Consider the following 20,683-nt stretch of genomic DNA (forward strand, 5'->3'; position numbering starts at 1 on the left):
AACCCACCTTTGCCAATGCATCAACACACTGGTTCCCTTCTATATACATATGAGATACAAAAAAATGCATATTGATTGCAACATACAAACAATTCCTCTATCTATTTCTTAACCTCCAAAGCACTGGAGAAGAATTCTTCAAAGCTTTTAAAACCAATTCCGAGTCAGTTTCAAGCCAAAGATGATCAAAGTGATGCAGCTTGGCCAGCTCAATAGCTCTCATAGCTCCTGATAGTTCAGCATGAAAGGAGGAACCAATACCAATATTCTCAACAATACAAAGAAGCAAATCAGACTATTTGTTTCTAAAAATTCCACCACAAGCAGACAAGTTATTGCTAGATGAGCCATATTGCATTTTACTTAGTGCATTGGGGGAGGTTGCCAAATCAATTCAGTGATTTTTGGAGCTTTTGGAGGATGCAGAGTAGCATTGAATTTCTTTAGAATCACAATGTTTGATATGCTTGCAGAGGCCACTATGTTAGAAAGGTTACCTGTTAAGAAGGCATTTGAGATTATAATGGCAATGGAGCTTTTCCAATGGATTTTATTACTATTAAACCTGATTTGATTCCTGGCGTACCAGATGACATTAAGGAGGTTAATGAGGGTGGTGGTGGTTACAGTTTTACACTGAGGATTCCATGACCTGTTACAAATATTCCATATTTCTTCTTTTGCCTGGAAGCTGAGTATTAAAGATATAATTTAGTTACAAGTAGCATTAGTCCTATAGTAGTATATATAGTTGTAACCACCCCATTAGTGGGATACTTTTCACTCATTTGTAATATTCCATTTCCATCAATACAAAGAGTTTGTTAGCTTTTCTTTCCTTCATCCATGGATGCCATGTTTCTTAACATGGTATCAGAGCTAATCTGGTATCCACCTTGAAGGATTTTCTGCTGCATTTTCTCTAAGAAAATTATTTTCTCATCTTCTGTTTCTTTTCATATTTCCTTTCTTATTCATTTTTTTTCCTTCTTTTCTGATCAGTTACTTTTGCGATCATTCTTTCTTCCATTTTCGAATTCAGTTTTGATTTCTTGATCGGAATCCAATTGCTTATTCAATTTCATCTTCGATTCAGTTTCACTTTCCTGATACTTTTCGACCGATTCTGTTTCTTCTCACACTGAATTTCTTTTTCATTTTTCTTTACGATTGTCTTCGATTTGATTTTGATCGATTTCGTTTGGATCTGAATCTCACTTCTGTTTTGCGTGTCTTCTCCTTCTCTGATTCCATTTCTGGTTCAATGTAATATTCAATTCGCGTTTCTTGTTCGAAATCCTTTGTTATCGCAATTTTCCCCAATTCTTTGGGTGTTGTGATTTCAATTCGATGTCGCAGTTTCTGTTTTGTTTTTTGATTCGAGAAAGATAATTTGATTTCTTGATTGGACTCCATTTTATGATTCCATTCCATCCTATATTCTTTGATTGAACACTGATTCATCTTCTATCTTTTCGATTTTGCGTTCACTTTCATGATTGATCCAATTTTCTTCCTCGAATTCTCAATCGATCACATTCGTTTTCGCGTTTCTGAATCTTCGCGATTGAGTTTGTTTATGTTCTTACAACATATAACTGTTGCTCCCAAGGTGTTTGTTGAAAATCCTCGCCGGAAGACAGATTGGTACTGCATTTTTTTCCGCTCCAGCATTGCATTGGACTTGCTTTGCGATGTTGTTGTTGACTGTTGTATGATGTTGCTGAATTCTGGATGTTTATTTCATGTGCAATTTTTCCAGATATATTGTTGATTCCAATTACTTTGGTCACTCACACATTGTTGAGTTGGTTCTGGTATGATTCTAGTTTTTCTTCCCCGATTATTGATGATTGATGTTACAATTTCTATCATTGTTGATATTGGTTGTTGGATGAAATTGTTATTTGGTTTTCTCTCTTCATGCCTCTTGTGGCCACATGTTTCTTTGAAGTGTAGTTACTAATACAACAAGGAATAATCAAGCTTAGAATTGGCTTATTTGATTAAGTTGTTCAAATTCAGTGTTTGTTTCTCAATAATGCTTGTGAGTCCAAGCAACATTTATCTTGAAGGAAGCTTTGCACTCTCATGGTTTAGTTGAGTGTTGGTGATGATTCATTCTCTTGGGACTCTATGTTTGGCCTTGTTTGGACCTCGTTGATATTGTTGCTGGCATTTCATATTTTTTTGATGTTTTGGGCTTACCATCAAAGCAATCTATTGGAGATATTGGTTCTGTTTGTGTTTCTCTTGGATAGGGTAATTCCTCAAACTGGTTCTGCCTCATTTTCTTTGAGATATAGTTCAAGCATTGAAGCATACATGATTACAATGATACATCAGTGATACACAGACTCATAGTTCCTTTTATGATCAGTTTGGCTTTCATAGTTGTGGATATTGTGCAGACACAATTGAGTTCTTAGTTAAAAGCTTTTGATTGATAGGCTTTTATTTGCTCCTGGATCGTTGATGTAGTTTGTTTTGGGTATGTCTACCCGTGTGCCTTTGGTTTGGATTTTCTTTGGATTTTTTGTTATGCTTCATGGTTGGAAGCATTGGTTTTGGCCTATGGTTTGAATGCATCAACATGGATTTGTTTTCTATGGTTTAAAGACACATCCCATGACTATGCATCTCTATTGGCTCCTTGGTTTTTGTTGTTGTTGACATGCCCTGTAGTATACAGGTTGCATTTGGTTTTTCTTGTCTTGGCTCGGCATGGGAGGGCATCTCTTTATATATCTCTTGGAACCTTGGTCGTGTTGCTTCATGGTACCTTTGGTGTGAAGTTTGTTCAACATATGACCTCCTTCCCTTGTAGATTTTGGCCCTTCCTTGCACTTCTTTTTCTTTTGGATATCATCATTGATTTTGGATATCCTTGTTCTTCTTGTCTTGTGCTTCTATCTTGAGTGATGGAGAACTCTTGATGGTTAAACGTTATGCCTTTTAAGGCTTTGTTGATGTTTGCTTCTACTGAATGGTGGTTAAGCGTTGATTTGTTGCTTTCCTCCAAGCGGTTAAACCTTGAGTTGTGGTTTTCTCTTGTTGGATAAGCATTTGGTTGTTGACTATACTTTTGGCCGATGTGTTTCCGGCATCTCTTCTTGTTCTTTCTTTTGTTCGATGTACTTTTGTATTTCTCATCCCAAGTTGGAAGTGATGTGAACACCTTCCAACTTGAGGGGGACTATTAGAGATATAGTTTAGTTATAAGTAGCATTAGTCCTATAGTAGTATATATAGTTGTAACCACCCCATTAGTGGGATACTTTTCACTCATTTGTACCTTGAGGGAATACAAAAACCTCTACAAGGTTCTCTCATTAGTGGGGAGCTTGTCTAACATCAATCTCCAGACTATGAGAGATTTAGAGGGGTGAAAAATCCTTAGACCATATTACTTTGGCCCATTGCACTTTGGGAAAATGACGTTTCTTGAAATTATATTCCTCCTTCATGGATAACTCTCCATTAGTGTTATGCTTCCACACCAGTTTGTCCCTTTGATCTGAAGAGGGAATGGTAACTTGATTTTGCTCACATGAGATTTTTTTCTTTTTGGTTTAGTCATGTGCTTTGTAGGTTGGCCTTGTTGAGGGGTTGGCCTCCTGAGCTTGTATTTGGTCCGATATTTGAGGTGTTTTTGTCCATATTAATATATACAATTTCATTGTCATTAGAAAAAAAAAAGAAACAAATGAAGTATTAACTATTTTTTTAATCATGTATCCACTCAATTTATCGACTATTTTACATTTATTTACGATAATAAATTGACAACACATGCCAATAAAAGGTAAGATTATGTATTTTTTGACAAAAAAGGTAAGATTATGTTTAAAATCTACTTATTTATTAAAACTATATTTAGTTGTATGCAAAATAATGTTAAAAGACATGCATATAAATTCATCGTAATCTGTACCAAAAAAAAAAAAAAAAACTCATCGTAATCTTGAATAAGGTTGGTGCTTTACATTGATATTGTATTGAGAATAAGGTTGGTGCTTTACATTGATATTGTATTGACTATGTCTACCATAATCTATTTATTTTTTTGACAAACCATAATCTAATTTTTATTTTTATCAGGCAACCATAACCTAAATTTATTAATTGTCATTAACAAAGAGATATAAGTAAAACTAATAAAGAGCAAGAGTGGTATGTGAAATCTAGTCTATGTATTCTAATTAAAACTAATAGATCCATCCTCAAAATTGCTTTCTATTTTACCTTCAATCTTAAGCTAATACATGAGAACTAACCCAAACAAATACACGTTGAAACTTGGCATGAATATCTACCTAAATGCATGTCTTTAAATTCACAAGAATTTTCACATTCTAAATCATTCCTCAAAATCGCATCACTAAATTACACAAATCATTTCACTTTCTCTTTGCAGTCATGTTAATCAGAAGAAAGAGAACAAGGGTAGGAGAAGGTGATAATGAAGAATCATAACAATGAGAACTCAGAATTATGCAAATTATTTGACTTCCTATATGCAGCCATGCTGGAAGAATCCCATGTTGAAACTCAAAATTCAAAGACTCCCTGAAAATATTTTGTTGAAGAAGAATCAACTGATTCATCCAAAGAAATTTCTCCATTTCTTCCTTTTGGATTTATGGTTAATCATAGGAATGTAATTCAAAATGTTTACTCGTACAAATTTTGTAGTATAAAGTTCACTACGCCACTGGTATTAGGTGGCCACCAAAATTCTCACAAATTTGAGAGAAGTCTCAAAAAAAGGATCCAAACTTTTAACAATGCTTGAATAAATTACTCAAATAATTATCAAGGGATAAGCCTAAACACAATCACTACATTCCATAGGGGATTTAACAATATGATTCAACATGCAGGGTTATCAAACTTTTATGCATGGAATTTGTATGGTTCATTGCAACATATTTCAGAGATAGTGAAGTGCTGAGGATGATCAAGGCATTGTGAGTCCCAAAGTTACTATGACTGAGATTGAATTTGGTTATGGTTTAGAGGGAGGTGTTGTTAGTGATGAAGTTGATTAGGAAGACAAAGACTCAAGAGGAGGAAGCATCCAAGATTGATTCGACACTTAAACTCTGATTTATATATGTTTAACCTATAAATAATGTCTTAATGTAGTATTAACTTATTAAGTACCATAAATCATAATTAATAATAATATGTGTAAATAGTATAATATAAGATGAGGTCAATGTCTTCAATCAAACATATATAATAATATATTGGTTTTTAGGTGTGGAAGGATCAATGTAAGCACATTTTCTTTTAGTTTTTAGAATTATAACGAAGAGTTCCGCGGAAATCCGAAAGATAAGTAAAAGTTAATCAATTGTTTCTCATGTCAGTTTTTAAACTCACATTCTCCAAATAATCCTTCATTAATTGAAGTGTACTATCTAATTGGTCAAAAACATTGTTATTTAATCATTTATGTATTCAATAAAAATGAAAATAATGGTAATTGTTGAAATTGATTTATTCAAGCGAACAAAAACTCAAGAATGCCTCACGAATTGATTCCTACCACGGGATTTTACTTGGTGCAAATCATGGACCGTTGGATAAAATGAAGTGAAGTTCTACAATTACAAGGATAAGACATTGTGATAAATTCGCATTATGGTTTGTCTCTAGAAGTAGCATTTACATTTCTAGAATATTCTAGTTAAAATAATGACAATGTCTAGAGAAAAATAGAATAACTTAAAGTTGCTACATGTTTCTAGATTGTTCTATTAATGTCTAGATTAAGTTGTAGCCTAGAAACATATATAATAATGAATGTATAAAAGGAAAACAAACACGTAGATTATTCTAGCTCTAGAAACATCTTCAAGCACCTATAAATAGACTAATATGGGTGCAATTGTATTCAAGCCTTTAAGATGCATTATCAATAATATTTAAGGCTTCACCATATCATATTCTTTCCTCCTACAATGAGCTAATTACTAATGTATGTCCTGTTGTCCAATGCTACTAACCACTCCACAACTAGCTCTCCTACGCAACTATATTTTTCCAACAATAATTTTTTTTAATCTCCATAATGTGTATCATATTCCCACAAAAAGATTGAACTAAAAAAACAGGAAGTAGTAAAAGATGAGTAAACACAAAACAAATCAAGAAGACATGGTTAATAACCTTAATATGACAATAACAATAGACATGATTAGTAGCCCTCAACTTGTGCTATTACGGTCGCTAATATAATGAATTTCTAGCTATCATAGACTTCCATTCATATACCAAGAATCTTTTTATGCAAATATACCAATATTATGTCTAAGGACTTATGTCATCATATTAAGTTGTTCCATCAACATTTTGTCCATGAATGAAAGTGTTTTGAAAGGGATAAATCTTCAGAAGACAAACGTTAAATAGGAACGAACGTGGCAACTAGTTGCTAGTTTTGTTGTTTCGTCGCCAGAGATGCCACTTCTGGATCGAGTGCGTCTTAGCACAACTTTTGGGTTTCCAAAGTTCAGACCTTCAGCAAAGGCTCCCATGAATTGACCAAACCTGTTTCTAAAGATTGCACCACAGGCAGCCTTACCAGATGCAAAAGCTCCATCACAATTACCCTTTATCCAACCAGCAATTGGAGCCAGATAACCTCCTTCACCAAAAGCATATTTGGTGGATGAATTGTAACATTGAAAGCCATTAGAATAGTGAGTTCCCTGATGTTAGAGCTTGCAGACAAATTGGAGTTGCTTGCAGATAAACAAACATTTGCAATGATTTGGGAAATGGCACTTCTCAAATGAATCTTCTTATTTTGGAACCTATAAGAGTTCCTAGCATGCCAAATAGAAGAAAAAATATTGATGATTGCAGAGGTAAAGGAAATGGTAAAACACATTTCAATGGTTAAAAATAAAAATAAGTGAATTGATTTAATTCATATACAGTGTCAATGTAAAGATGTTTTATAATGAATAAATAATATATGTTAAATTATTACAAATATCTAACTTTAATCATATTTTTTTCTAAAATCATACATATGATTTTGCTGTTGAGGTCTGAGGGGTGTCAATGTCCCCCAAAAAGTTAACTATGTGAATCACTTTTGCACTTACTCTTTTCTCTGCTACCAAAAACAGATATTCTCCGATAATGTTGGTACAAAAGCTTACTTCAAGCGCTACAGACACAAGATGGCACCAATTTTTTCTATGATGTTTTTTACTCTGCACTTTCCCTATATTAAGTTTCTGATTTGAATCATATGATGGAGATGAAGGGATAAACACTTGTATTGAAATAAAGTAGAATAAAATTTAGCTTAAAAGAGTATCTAATTAAATTCAACAAAAAAGAGATCACTTTTTGCCTGATTGAACAAGAATGAATAGCTTGAGTCGGTGTGAATATAATGGTTGAGGATAGAAAAGGAAAGAGCATTTGAGTTGATATCGCAAGGATGAATAACTTGTGTTGGTGTGACGAGAAATGTTGAGGATGAAGGTGAATTTATAGGAGGAATGGAGAGCTTGCATTTATTTCAGACTTCACCTATCACTATTGGTGAGCGACATGTTGATATTAAGGAAAAGATATCTAGTACACAAGGTATTATAATGTTGTAAGCTTTTTATGCATCATACCAAGAGTTTCCTTCTGTATTGGAGCAAGTACACAACTCATGCATAAAAAACTTACAACATCAGAAAACCTCATGTACTAGTTATCTTTTCCTTAATAACAACTTGTCGGTCACCAATAGTGATACATAAAGTCTGAAATAAATGCAAGCTCTCCATTCCTTCTCCTATAAATTCGCCTTCATCCTCGACCTTTCTCCTCACACCAACTCAAGCCATTCATCCTTGTGTGATCAACTCAAAAGCTCCTTCCTTTTCTATCCTCACTCTTTCACTTCACACCTACACAAGATATTGGTTCTAGTTCAATCAAGAAAAAAGTTATCGCCTTTTTGTTGAATTTTATTAGATACCCTTTTAATAAAAATTATATTCAATTTTATTTCGATATAAGTGTCTATTCATCCAATTGAAGTTTGTCTTCCATGTCTGTACAAAAAAAAAAAATACTATCATGTCAAATTATCGTTGGCAAAATTTTGCAAAATTAAAGGACATATGAAATCGTAAATAAATTGATCCAAAGCAACATTCATCAAATGCACATGGTCAATGATTTTTTTTCCTTTCAGATATACACAAATCTCCAAATGGAGCAAAATTGTACATTATATATATATATATATATATATATATATATATATATATATATATATATATATATATGTACAACAACTAAATTGAAACATGAACTATATTAAAGCACAAACACATCTAGTAAACATTTTTGACATATATTCCTCAATTCAAATAAATTTTTTATATAATTTAGGCACAAATATAATTTAGACAAATAAAAGACATCAATATTAAATTATATGGATATGAAGTTTACAGGAAGAAACAATTACTTGACATTGGTGTAGCACTATTTGATACTTCATTGATGAAAATGGTAGATGAAAGGTGTGTGAAGAGGGAGTACATGACCTCAATCATGAATGGGAAAATGACTACAACATGAGACACAAGAACTATAATCCTAGAAAGGGTATTTATATATGATTGGTTGAATGTGAACGTATTTATGACAATGTGAATGTATTTATGACCGTCTGAACATATTTATTATAATATTAAATATACATTTTTTGAAATGAATATTAAATAATTATATTACTTTATTTACACGTACCAAAATATAAGGAAAATAAGTTTAAAAAGTCAATGTATTTAATCAAAAAGTTGGACTAAATGTATTTGACTTTAAAGATCATAATTTGCATATAATTTTTTTAGAAATAGGGTATATTTATTCTAAATTAAGTGACATTTAAGATTATTTCACATATAATAAGCAACTCAATGAATGAATAATATGTAAAATAATTTCATAACATTTTTCTCATTATAACTATTTGTTATTAACAATTGTCATAAATTCTTAGTAGAATTAACGACGTCAAAGTGCTCCACATAATTTTTTTAAAGATTAAATCTATATAAGAAAAATAAAAAAATCCAGGGACATAATACTAATTTGGGGTAAAATTAAAATAAAAAATTAATATTACATTGAGAAAGTATAGGATTTTTTTTTTAAAATGACACTTATTTTTAAAAGGAAGAAAGAAAGAAATGTCTATATTTATAACAATGCGAAAAGAACACATCAATAATTGAGGTTTTTTTATCATGTAGAAAAATAAAATATACGTGTTGTAGTATGACTCAAAATTGATGTTTCTGAAACTGCCAAAATTAGCGGCCGATTTGGAGAAACCGGGCCCGATTTTGGGTGTTGTTTTGAGACTTCTGTGCTGTCTCGTAAAAATCAGCGCCCGAAGTAGAAAATTGGCGCCCGATTTTTGCTGATGCAGAAAAAAAGAAACGTATTTTCAGCATGAGATTTGTTCCAATTTTTTAGAAATGCTTTTACTATAGATTTAACCTTGTATCAGATGAAAGGTGTGAGAGTAGAGAGTAGAAAACAAGGGTTTGGAAGTTAACATTAAAACTAAGGTTTGTAGAGAATTTTCGTGGCAACAAACACTAGGGTTCAGATTGAATCACCATTAATTCACCTTGGAGAAACACTATTAGAATTGAGACTCTTGCTCACGGGAAGAGATTCAAAACTTTGGGTAGAATTAGGTTTGAAGACTTATTCTTGTAACCCATTGATATCTCTTTTGTAAAGTTACTCATCATTATAGTGGAATGGAGAGCTTCTCTCTCCCCCAAACTAGGTCAATATTGGACCGATCTGGGTAAACAAATTTCGTGTGTTCTCTCCCTCTTTCTCTCGTTGTTTTATACTTTTTCTTGTGTTTATAACTTTCACCCACGTTATTTTGGTTTTATTGGTGTGATTTTTAACGAATTCACAACAAAACGCAAAAACAATCTTATGCAACATTGTATTTAAAAAAAAATCTTATGCAACATAAACAAAAGGTTTTTTTTTTACTTTCTGATTTTTCCTTTATTAGCATGCACACTTTTGAGATTTTCCAAAATTTCACATATTTTAATAATTTTACTTACATTATAATTGAAAATAAACTCTCCTCATATATATATATCATAACATGAATAATTGTATAGAAATGCGAAGTATAACGAGTTTTTTTCCCACGAATTTATCCTGATCTGTGTTGTTTAGTTGCACATGCACTATGTAATGCATATACTACATTGTCAGGAGTATTTAGACGAGTGTTAAACATAAAGTACTGGATACATTAAAATTACAATAATAAATAGTTTTGACCGAATGAATTACATCAACTTCATAATCTCATAAATACAGTAAACATGTGCACTTCAATAAATGTGTACATAACTAGTATTTCCACCCGTGCAACGCACGGGCTAACAAAGATTTCTTGTGGCGTTAACAAATTATGGACTTGAATCGTATACTTTTTTTTTGTACAAAAAAATCGTATACTTATAGCCCCATGTTTAGGGAATATAAAATTTTAAACTACCATAAAATACTTATAGCCCCTATGTATAAGAATATTGATTTGTTTGAGGTTAGCATTGAAAAATAGAGAGTGTTTGTATATTATTAAGAGAGTGAAAGACTGAAAATACATTGTCCAGAGAAAGATTTTGTAAGTCTCCCGTGCGGTGTTTTACATTTTTTTGTTTATTTATCCAGGGCCATGAATTTATATCCATTTTGCATCTTTTCAATATTTAGTTAACTCAGTCATATAATTGAAGAAGAGACTTATAAATTTACATGAAACACAAAATCAATTATACAATTATGAATAAGAACAACAAATATTTGGTTTAAAAATTGAAATTAAAAATTACTCATAATCTATACATAAACTTGTTGTAACTATATTACTGGACTAATACCGTGTTTTTAAGAACACATCAAAGTAACTTAGTTGCAAACTCATGTGACTCATCTTGCTTTAAACCATAAAATTTCCCACTTGATGATTTGGTGATTTGGTAAGTCCTCTTCAATTCAACAACTTTGTGCACCTGCAGAGTAATAAGAACACAACAAAGTAACTTATCCGTAATAAAAGGTGAATAGAACATTTGTAAAATCCAATTTCAATTATAAACATCAAACAAATGAGTAAAAAATAAAAATGATAATTTAGCATCCATGAGAAACTCAGATCACATTTTTCTTTGACCTCAGAACTTGATTATGAGTTAAGCACATTTAAAACAAATGCCATTTAAGATGCGATTTTTTGCTTAAAGACAAAATTACAAACACTTAACTATATGTCATTTCTTGTAAGATCTAAAACAAAATAAAAGAATATGAAACACATACCATTTTAGGTTTAGTAAATGCAGACATGTGTCTATCAAATGCAGTTAACACATACTAATTGTCGAGGAAATTAATTTTTAGATTTAGTAATCTGAAAAAGGTTCTAATAAGAATTTACTCAGATCAATAGATATAGATATGGAATGAGGCAGTTAATGAATAAAATTTATCAAAATGGTAAAATGAATAAACTTAATATATGGTTAGATACTTTCAAAATGAGTATAGCTTTAGTTGTTTCACAGTTGCTAGTAGTACCCTGAGCTTGATAAGTAAGTTTCAAACTCATGGATTTAAACTTCGATAAATAAAGAAAACTTTAGTCATGAAAGTCAACTTTAGATAACAATTGATGAAGAAGTTGAATAAAACTGAGAAGCATCTCATCTAGAATCTAATTTACATAATTGGAAGAAAACTGCTTACTCCTAATCTATGAATTGATTTACAAATTAAAAACGGGCAGCTTCCATATTCTTTTTTATAAATTTCAGTAGCACAGCATAAAACAATCATTTAAAATACTAACTTAAATAATAGGAGTTAACAATTCCAAAGTATGAGCCTTCATTACTTTATTTGAGTAGTGATGGTGGTTTAAAATACTAACTTAAATAATAGCATCAAAATAAAAGGTTAATTTAAAATATAAATCAATTATCAGTTTTCATTTTTGAAAAGACCAAAACGAATATATTATAGCTAGTAGACACTGTATAAAACATAATTGTCCAATATAAATAGTAATGAAGTATAAATAATGCTGCTATGAATATTGAAAAAAAGAGAGTACAAAATAGGATAAAACATTGATAACAAAAGATCAACTGCAATATACATCTAATGAAGAGTAGGCATTCATAATCAAATGGTCTTTTGAATTGAAATTAAAGTAAGCTAATTTAGTATATGTTATAATGTTATTATAAATTAAGATGGGACTTATCACTTGCCATAGTTCTACTTTAAATCAATTGATCCCTTATTCAATATGACTCCCTCAATTAAAGTGGCTGTCAAATTTGAAAACTATTGTGGTCATGTGGCACTTTTCACCCTGTGCCTATGACTCAAGTAAATTAGGTGTAGTTTTTGAAATAAAATGACAGCTATTCATGTCATTTGGACAATGGTAGCTTTTGAGATTGTATCATGGAACATATAAATCTAATTCAAATAGAAAGGGACAAAATGTAGTCCCAAGAAATTCAGCCATCAAAATGAAAAGATATAAAATATACCTTTAACATTTTCTTAATGAAAAGACCACATGCATTTTTATTCGCTGTTGCTTTTAACATGCCTCCATCTTATAGTGATTGAGGCAAAGGTCTATAAACCTGCAGGAAAGATTTCAAAATTGAATTAAAATAATGTTTCAAAGCACAAAAGAAAATGATAATATATATTCCAATCTCATACAACAACCTAAAATCATTAGCCATGTCAAGAGTATTGCTAACAAAAATGGTGGAGTATGCTAATTTCCTACTGTCAACAAAATTAATAGCTAACAAAACTTTTAACATGGTAAGCAATGACATATATGTAGCCAGAATTCATGTGCAAAATGGCATATAGAGTAGGATGCTAATCAAAGCAAATTAAAGTAGAGATACACATATATCATTGCACTAAAAAATAGAGCAGTAAAATCATGTAATTGCAAAAAAATTCAGTTTGCCTTATTGTGCACTAATTTTCAGTTTACAATAAACAAAGGGATTAACAATCCACATGTATTAAAGAGTAGGGGAATAAACAACACAGTGTTATGTGAATTCAATATCAAGATTAAAGGAAGTTAATCAATCTTTTAATAGACAAAATACTCAAAAATCTATTCATGTGTTACTTATCTTTTTTCTTTTTTCGAGGGAATGTGTTACTTATCTTGTCTTGGGTAACATCCATCAAAACATCTTGTCCATTCCAACTGATTTCAGAAAAGGAACTTGATCACCTACAAACAACACATGAATCATTTCAATGTAAAATAAATCAAGGAAAAAATACAACTATAATTTGAACTTCAACTTTATGCAAATATTTTAAATTTTGGCTAAATCCCAATCTCAAGAAAATGGTAAAAGATTCTAAACTCAGTGGATCAACTTCATGCAAATCACATGAGTTAGGCATATAAATACTCATGAGTTTCATATGAATAAGGACATGGGATGTGAGATAGTTAACTTTGTTAGGCCTATAAATACTCATGAGTTTCATATGACAACTTCACATAACCAAATTCATATTTGATGATCTTAATGAGTCAGTTACACATACATGTTAGGTCAGAACATGGGATGTAAATTGTTAATTTTTCTAGGCTTATACCTTCTCATCAGTTTCATATGACAATTTCACATACTCATCAGTTTCAAATAGGTTTTAATAAGTCAGTTTCACAGTTGCTAGTAGTCACATGAGTTTGATAAGTCATCTTTAAATTCCTAAGGAATTAAACTTTGATAGATATAGGAAACATTAGACATGACAATCAACTTTAGTTAACAATTTATTAATACAAACTATAATTCAAAAGTATATTTCAATCCCTTTTAGAAAAGATTTGGTTACTAACTAAACTTCATAATATGAATGAGAAGGAAATAAAAAGTAGAAAAGAGTATTTCACAAAAGCACTACACCGCACACTCCATTGGAGGCTTGTAAACTAATGTAGAATAACAAACAATCAACACCAAAATTTAATTGGTATAGTTATATTAAATGGGAAGCAAAATTCAGATTAAGCTAGCAAACATGTGTCAATGAGTAAATTGAAATGATCATGAACGCATCAATGAGTGAAACCTCCGACAATTACTTTGTTTTTGTGGTTATTTAAGTGTGAAGTTAGAGTGACTTCATAGAAGCTTTTTCTGTAATGTGAAGTGAGACTGAAATGATTGATGTGTTCAAAAGATGATTATAAGAATAATCTGACCAACAAATTTAGGGTCATTAATAAGGAAACAAACTGATATAGTTTTGCTTCTAGGATATTCCAAAAACAGACCAAAGTAAGGAGAAATTCTCTAGTTAAATAGAATTTGTGAATAACATATGTATCTCTATAAGAAGATAGCAAACCACTATTGAAATCAGTCGCATGACAGGAATATAACAAAACAAAAGAAGAAAATATATGTAAGCAAACTTCAATTGCAAATATATTTAGTCAAATACAATTTTAATTCAAATTGAAATAAGATAAACATAAAAGTATTTCAACAGTATGATAGAACTTGAACCATTAAAGTAGTTTCCATGTAGAATTACACTTGATCTTGTTCTGATTTGATGTCTTTGCATCTGCAGATTTTCCACTAATGATTAACATATGTAAGGAAAGATGATTAAACAATTAGAAAGTCAAAAACTAAAGTGACGTTAAAAATAGAAGCTCATTAAATAATATTCTGACAATAACATTTTTACAATCTTTTATTAAATAATTAAATAACAATTCTTATAATGTTATTAAAGAAACAAATATTCCAAATTTACTGCATTTAAAATCAACAAAATCATCATAATGAACAATAAATGTGATGATAAACAGATTCTGGTTAATTGTTATAACATGCTATATTTTCAGTCCAACCCAATACTCTGCCAGTTGTAGTATAGCAATCTATGAATCAGAATTTAACAACACTTGTTTTCATATAAAACTGAATCCAAATATTTAAAATATCTAAAACAAAACTGAAGCCAAATCAATCCAAAACTACTAACACAACACTCATTTGTACAAACTTAAACAAATCTAATTTTTATCCACCTTTTAATGTATGAAAATGAAAATAGAAAATCATACATCATAGAAATTCAAGCCATGATTAAAAAGCAGGATTATACCTTCTGTTTGATTGCCTCTCCAATATCATTTATCTGAACTCTCATTTGATGCATAAAACCTATCAACAAACAAAATCAGAATTAAAAATTGAATAAAACATATCATTCTAATATTTAGTTAGTCAAAATTGCATGTCTTTAAGTTTAGAAATCATTGAAGTTTTAATGACAATAACATTTTTACAATCTTTTATTAAATAATTAAATAACAATTCTTATAATGTTATTAAAGAAACAAATATTCAAATTCAACAACTTAATATAACATTTATACCTCATGCTGTACAAAATGTGTAAGAGCTTGAGTTGGTGAATCAATGAATTCTCTTATGTTGTATAACTGTTAGGTGCCATAAAATTAATAAGATCTATGTGCAAATGTCCAATAAGTTACTAATAAGATAAAAATTATACCAGAGTTGTATTTTTTTATAAGAATCTCTGTTAACTCATCATATGCTCACCTCAAAGGCCACCTGATTTGGAGAGGGAAAAAAAACGATGTTAACAACAAAAAAATCTAATTGAACAAAAACAATATATTGGAGGTCTAAATGAAAACATATCCAAATTTTAAACTCTCCAAAAAACAAACCATATAAATGATTAGTGGTGGAGACAATTTTCCTTTGCCTTCCCCTTCTCTCTCTTATAGTCGTCACCAAAACCCTAGTTTCTTCACTTTCATCTACTAAAGAGGGGTGATTTAGGGTCAATTTTTGACCCAAAATCACCCCTCTAACTCGTTTTTTCTATTTCCCTTTTATTGAAATAAGTGATTTTCACATCTATTTCGTTTTTTCTTTCGTGATTTTGTCGTCTTTGTGCGACGTTGTTTTGTTCGTCGTCTTTGTACGACGTTGTTTGTTTTCTTGTTTCGTTCAGGTATTTGTTCGGTTCAGATTGTTAGATCAGCTTCGATCCAGTGCAGATCAAATCAATGACTTTGGAGTCATCAATGTTGCAGATCCGGAGACATGAGTATTCCGGTGACTTAAGTATAGTCATATATGTAGGCTTTAGTACTTTGCCGATTTATGCTATTAACATGGATGTTGTGAGTTTGTTCACAGAATCATCCTTTTCGTTTTTAGCGAATTTTCATTGTATCGATGTACTCTATCAATTTGAATGAATGAATGTCATTTATTTTTGTCAAAAAAAAAAAAAAAAAAAACCATATAAATGATTTGAGGGATGAATGATACTTAAATAACAATAAATGAAAACAAATTTCATCCCAAAATGGCTATTTTCGGATCTGAGAAAAAAATGGGTTAGAGGTTTGAAATTCAAATATCACCTTGGTTAATCTGCTTCCTCGATTTGTTCTTGAAAGAACCTGCACGAAAAATGAATGAACTCATAAAACATCAGAGACTAAATGTGAAAAAGAAGAGAAATTTGGATTAGATAAATCTGGATTAGGGTTTTGAAATTAAAATTTTACCTTCTGATCGTAATTCCGGAACGGCGGAAACGAATTCCGGTGTGGTGGTCGCCGGTAAAGTTTCTTCGATTAAGTAAAGTTGATAGATATATAAATGAATGAGTGTGTTTTAAAGAGGATGAGGAGAGGAAGATTATGGTGGTTTTATTTTTGTGTGAGGCGGACGGAGTTGATCGGAAATGAAGAAAGAAGGTAGAGGAAAAAGGGTTTGATGGAGGGAGGGTGAGAGAAACGTGAATGAGGAAGAAAGAGAGAGTTATGTTATGTTTGTGTGTGAGATAGAAAGTGAGGAAAAAAAAAAGGAAAGAAGTTTAGAGTGAATGAGAGAGAAATGATATAGAAAGTGATGTTTGTTGGGATAAGAGAAAAAGTAGGAGGGAAAGAATGATTTGAAAATTTTTTAAATTTGAATTTTGAATTGAAGAGGGAAAATGTGTGACAATAATATTATATTGTTTGTATTGTGTGAATACTTAAAATGGCAAATCCAAAATTATTTTTTAATGATGATGTGACATTCGGGGGGTTGAGAGCTCGCCACATTGGATTGAGTTTGAAAATTTTCCTATTTGTGTCTCCATGCTTGTATATTATTAAGATACATGAATTCTTGTCAGAACAATTAATTCCATCTGACTAGTACACAAAAATACACAACATCGTTCGTAAACTAATATGAGATATATTTGCATAACTCATCCAACTTCTTCTGCTTTTCTTCAACTCAAACAACCGACTTGCGAACAACCTCTATATCTGAAATGAAATAAATGGATTTAGGTGAGAGAGAACGTCTCAGTGAGTTCCACCTATCCCAGGATGTAGGCAATCTTGGAGATCTTATGATCGCCATTTGTTTGTACATATACATAGTATAGGGTTTACTGTTCTGTCATGCCTATCACAACTATCATAAATCTTGTCATATTCGTATCATATCTTTCATATTCATAATTATTATGTTAGCGTGGAGCAAACAAATTATCTGCATTCATTTTACAGAATGAATCTGAGTGAAGTAACCCCGAACACATTCCCATAACATAACCGATGAAAATTCATATCGTAATAGGCTAACACCGGACTCCTCTTGTCGTCATGTGGGCAATCCAGTCAGAACATACTCCACAACAACCATTCATGGATGTGGGTCATCCATTCAGAACATACTCTCATCATTCTTATTATGGAATCACTAGGATCACGACTTAACTCATACATATACTTATACTTATTATTGTTAGGATATATTACTATTCGAATATATCACTGTCTGAATAATAACATAGTTCGTATCATAGGTAATAACTCGTCCAATTAATTTTTTATCATCATTTACCCAACATATGTTTGAAGTAATATACCAAACACTCATGTTAATGCAATTCTTATTATACTCGTCTTCGTATGAAAAATTGAATAGTAAACGATTACCAAGTGTACGCATTCAGGACAATTTCTTAAGAGCATTGCTATTTATCTAGTCTAGAGAGATTATATCAAGAATTGATCATGAAAAGATTTTAGCCAATTAGATTTGTTATTGGGCGGAAATCATGGAGTTAATGGGGTATAATTAAGGAGTGTTGATTAGAAAATATACCATCGTGAAATATTCTTGAAACTCTTTTTCGCTATATCTATCAAATCCCATTTCTTAAATACTAGAATGGATAAAGGACCTTAATGCCTATTCATAAGTAATTCTTCTCATACACGATTAAAACGATACTGCAAGCTGCTAGAAATTAAGCGGGATACTACACCCTACTCCCTACATGATTGCCCAAAAACCAGGAATTAAAATGTGAGCAAATTTGTGTTGTCATTGACTAAATACACCTTCGTGAAATGTCTCGTGAATTTTTTTCGCTTGATATAACATTACTAATAGGAAAATGCTACTTCTCAAGAAAAATAGCTTCAAGAATTTTTCAAGACACAGTTGGCAAATTTTAATTGGATGATTTATTTGTCCACTTCCTATTTTCCAGCCACACCTCCTTGAATTGTGGCAAATAGTGCATTGTGATTGGCTACTCTTTATTCTTGAAGAATTCTTGATGTTATTTTTCTAGAGATATAGCATTGCTCTTAATAATATATGTAAGTGTGCGAAAAAAGTAATACATATTTTACAAGTTTATTGCAACGATAAAAGTTTCTGTTCTTGGAGAGAAACTTTCTGTTCTTCTTGGCCAGATATTGAAGTCTGTTTGAGAGCATGGCCATTTCAGCAGCATCTGGTTCAGAATCTGAACTTGACTGTTCTTCCTCTTCAGATTCAACTACTTTGAGAGCTTTTGATGACTTGCCTTTGGATGGAAGAGCTATTGATTTACTCTTCTTAGTAGACTCATGTTCATTAAGACTTAACTCATGAACTTTGAGAGAACTAACAAGATCTTCGACACTTAAAGTGTTTAAATCTTTAGCTTCCTCAATGGCAGTCACCTTTGGTCTCCATCTGGCAGGTAAGCTTCTGAGTATCTTGCTTACATGATCAGAAGCAACATAGCTCTTCTTTAGAATCTGTAGCCCAGAAACTAAGGTTTGAAACCTTGAGTACATTTCCTCAATAGTTTCATCATCCTTCATCTTGAATAACTCATACTGATGTACAAGCAGAAGAGCCTTTGCTTCTTTGACCTTCTTGCTCCCTTCATAATTTGAACAGAGAGAAGCAAACATAGCTTTAACAGTGGATTTGTCACTCATCTTCATGTATTCTGCTTTGGGTATGGCAGTGACAAGAGCTCCTCTGATAATATGATGCTTCTTGTAAAGTTTCCTCAGTTCTGGAGTATGTTTCTTTCTATCCACAGCAGCTCCTTCTTCATCAAGGACTAAATCACCAACACCATCTTCCAGAATATCCCATAATTCTTCATCTAGGCTCATGATGTAACTGTAAAAGTTGGTCTTCCACCAAGAGAACTCTTCAGCATCTCCATTGAACTTTGGAACTTTTCCAACACTGGTTTTCTTACTATCACTATAATCATGTGAGACATGTTTATAGCTAGTATCACTAGGACCAGTAGGAGGAGGAGTAGACATGTTTTTCTCAGATCTTTGACTGTTGCACGGTTAAGTGTTACACAACAGACCAAGGCTCTAGATACCAATTGAAGGTGAGAAAAACACAAGAAGGGGGGTTGAATTGTGTTTTGAAAAATTCTTCGTTTCTCCTAAAAACTGAACACACTGATCAGAAGCTAGGTGAGACAGCTTCTGAAGTGATAATCAGAATCTAAATGCAGCGGAATAAAACAGAGAGAGAAGAAGAACGACACAAAGCAATTATACTAGTTCCTTCCACAATCTGGAAGTAGTCCAGTCCCCCTTGCACTTCCAAGGAGATTTCACTATGAGTAATATCTGATTACAAATGCTCAAGCACACAAGCAAGAGACTTCCAATGCTCAAGCACACAAGCAAGAGACTTCCTTTGCTCAAGAACACAATCAAGAGACTTCCTGCTCAAGCACAACTGCAAGAGACTTCCTAACTAAACAAAATTACACAGAAAATTGTTTAAGGTTGAACACTTGATATACAATCAGAGGTGCTCACAATACAAATCAGATACAGACTCAATGGACTTAAGAATTTCTAAGATATGACTTTGAGACACAGAAATTCTAAGTGAATGCAGAACAATTTCAGCAGAGGTTTGGTACTTGTGAAAATCTTGTGAGTCTTTCGTTCAGCGTTCTTGCATTACCAAATCTCTAGGTCTTCACTCCTTTATATAGAGGTGTGAAAGAGACGTTGTGAAATTGCCAGCACACCAAAGAGTCGTTGTTGAAGCTTGATCTTTCACCAATGATCTTTTGCCTGATTTGGTTGTTGTCCTACGAAGAACCAATTTGAAATCCATTCCCCATCCAAAGGAACATATATGCAGGCGAGACCGTATTCTGGAGCTGTTTTCTTGTCTTGTAGCGTGGACACAAA

The 20,683-nt window shown here is 31.9% G+C and overlaps 3 long non-coding RNA genes across 4 annotated transcripts; 1 reads left to right on the top strand and 2 right to left on the bottom strand.

The window, feature by feature from the left end:
* Positions 1-1,767: 1,767 nt before the first annotated feature.
* LOC146904886 (uncharacterized) lies at positions 1,768-3,435 on the top strand. Its single transcript, XR_015018837.1, has 2 exons — positions 1,768-1,817; positions 2,076-3,435. It is a non-coding gene; the product is annotated as an uncharacterized LOC146904886 (long non-coding RNA).
* A 2,110-nt stretch (positions 3,436-5,545) lies between these two features.
* Positions 5,546-8,611, bottom strand: LOC146904887 (uncharacterized). The gene is made up of 3 exons (XR_015019931.1): positions 8,498-8,611; positions 7,122-8,075; positions 5,546-6,836 (listed from the first exon to the last, which is right to left on the bottom strand). It is a non-coding gene; the product is annotated as an uncharacterized LOC146904887 (long non-coding RNA).
* A 2,203-nt stretch (positions 8,612-10,814) lies between these two features.
* LOC146904888 (uncharacterized) lies at positions 10,815-17,324 on the bottom strand. Of its 2 annotated transcripts, none has more exons than XR_015018441.1 (8): positions 16,724-17,324; positions 16,577-16,615; positions 15,738-15,749; positions 15,548-15,613; positions 15,274-15,332; positions 14,664-14,724; positions 12,645-13,366; positions 10,815-11,096 (listed from the first exon to the last, which is right to left on the bottom strand). It is a non-coding gene; the product is annotated as an uncharacterized LOC146904888 (long non-coding RNA). The 2 variants fall into 2 exon arrangements; XR_015018440.1 differs by having other exon boundaries at positions 15,688-15,749.
* Positions 17,325-20,683: the final 3,359 nt, after the last annotated feature.

Source organism: Medicago sativa, chromosome 7, assembly GCF_051527215.1.
Source record: "Medicago sativa cultivar Bolivia chromosome 7, Bolivia_mono, whole genome shotgun sequence".
NCBI lineage: Eukaryota > Viridiplantae > Streptophyta > Magnoliopsida > Fabales > Fabaceae > Medicago > Medicago sativa.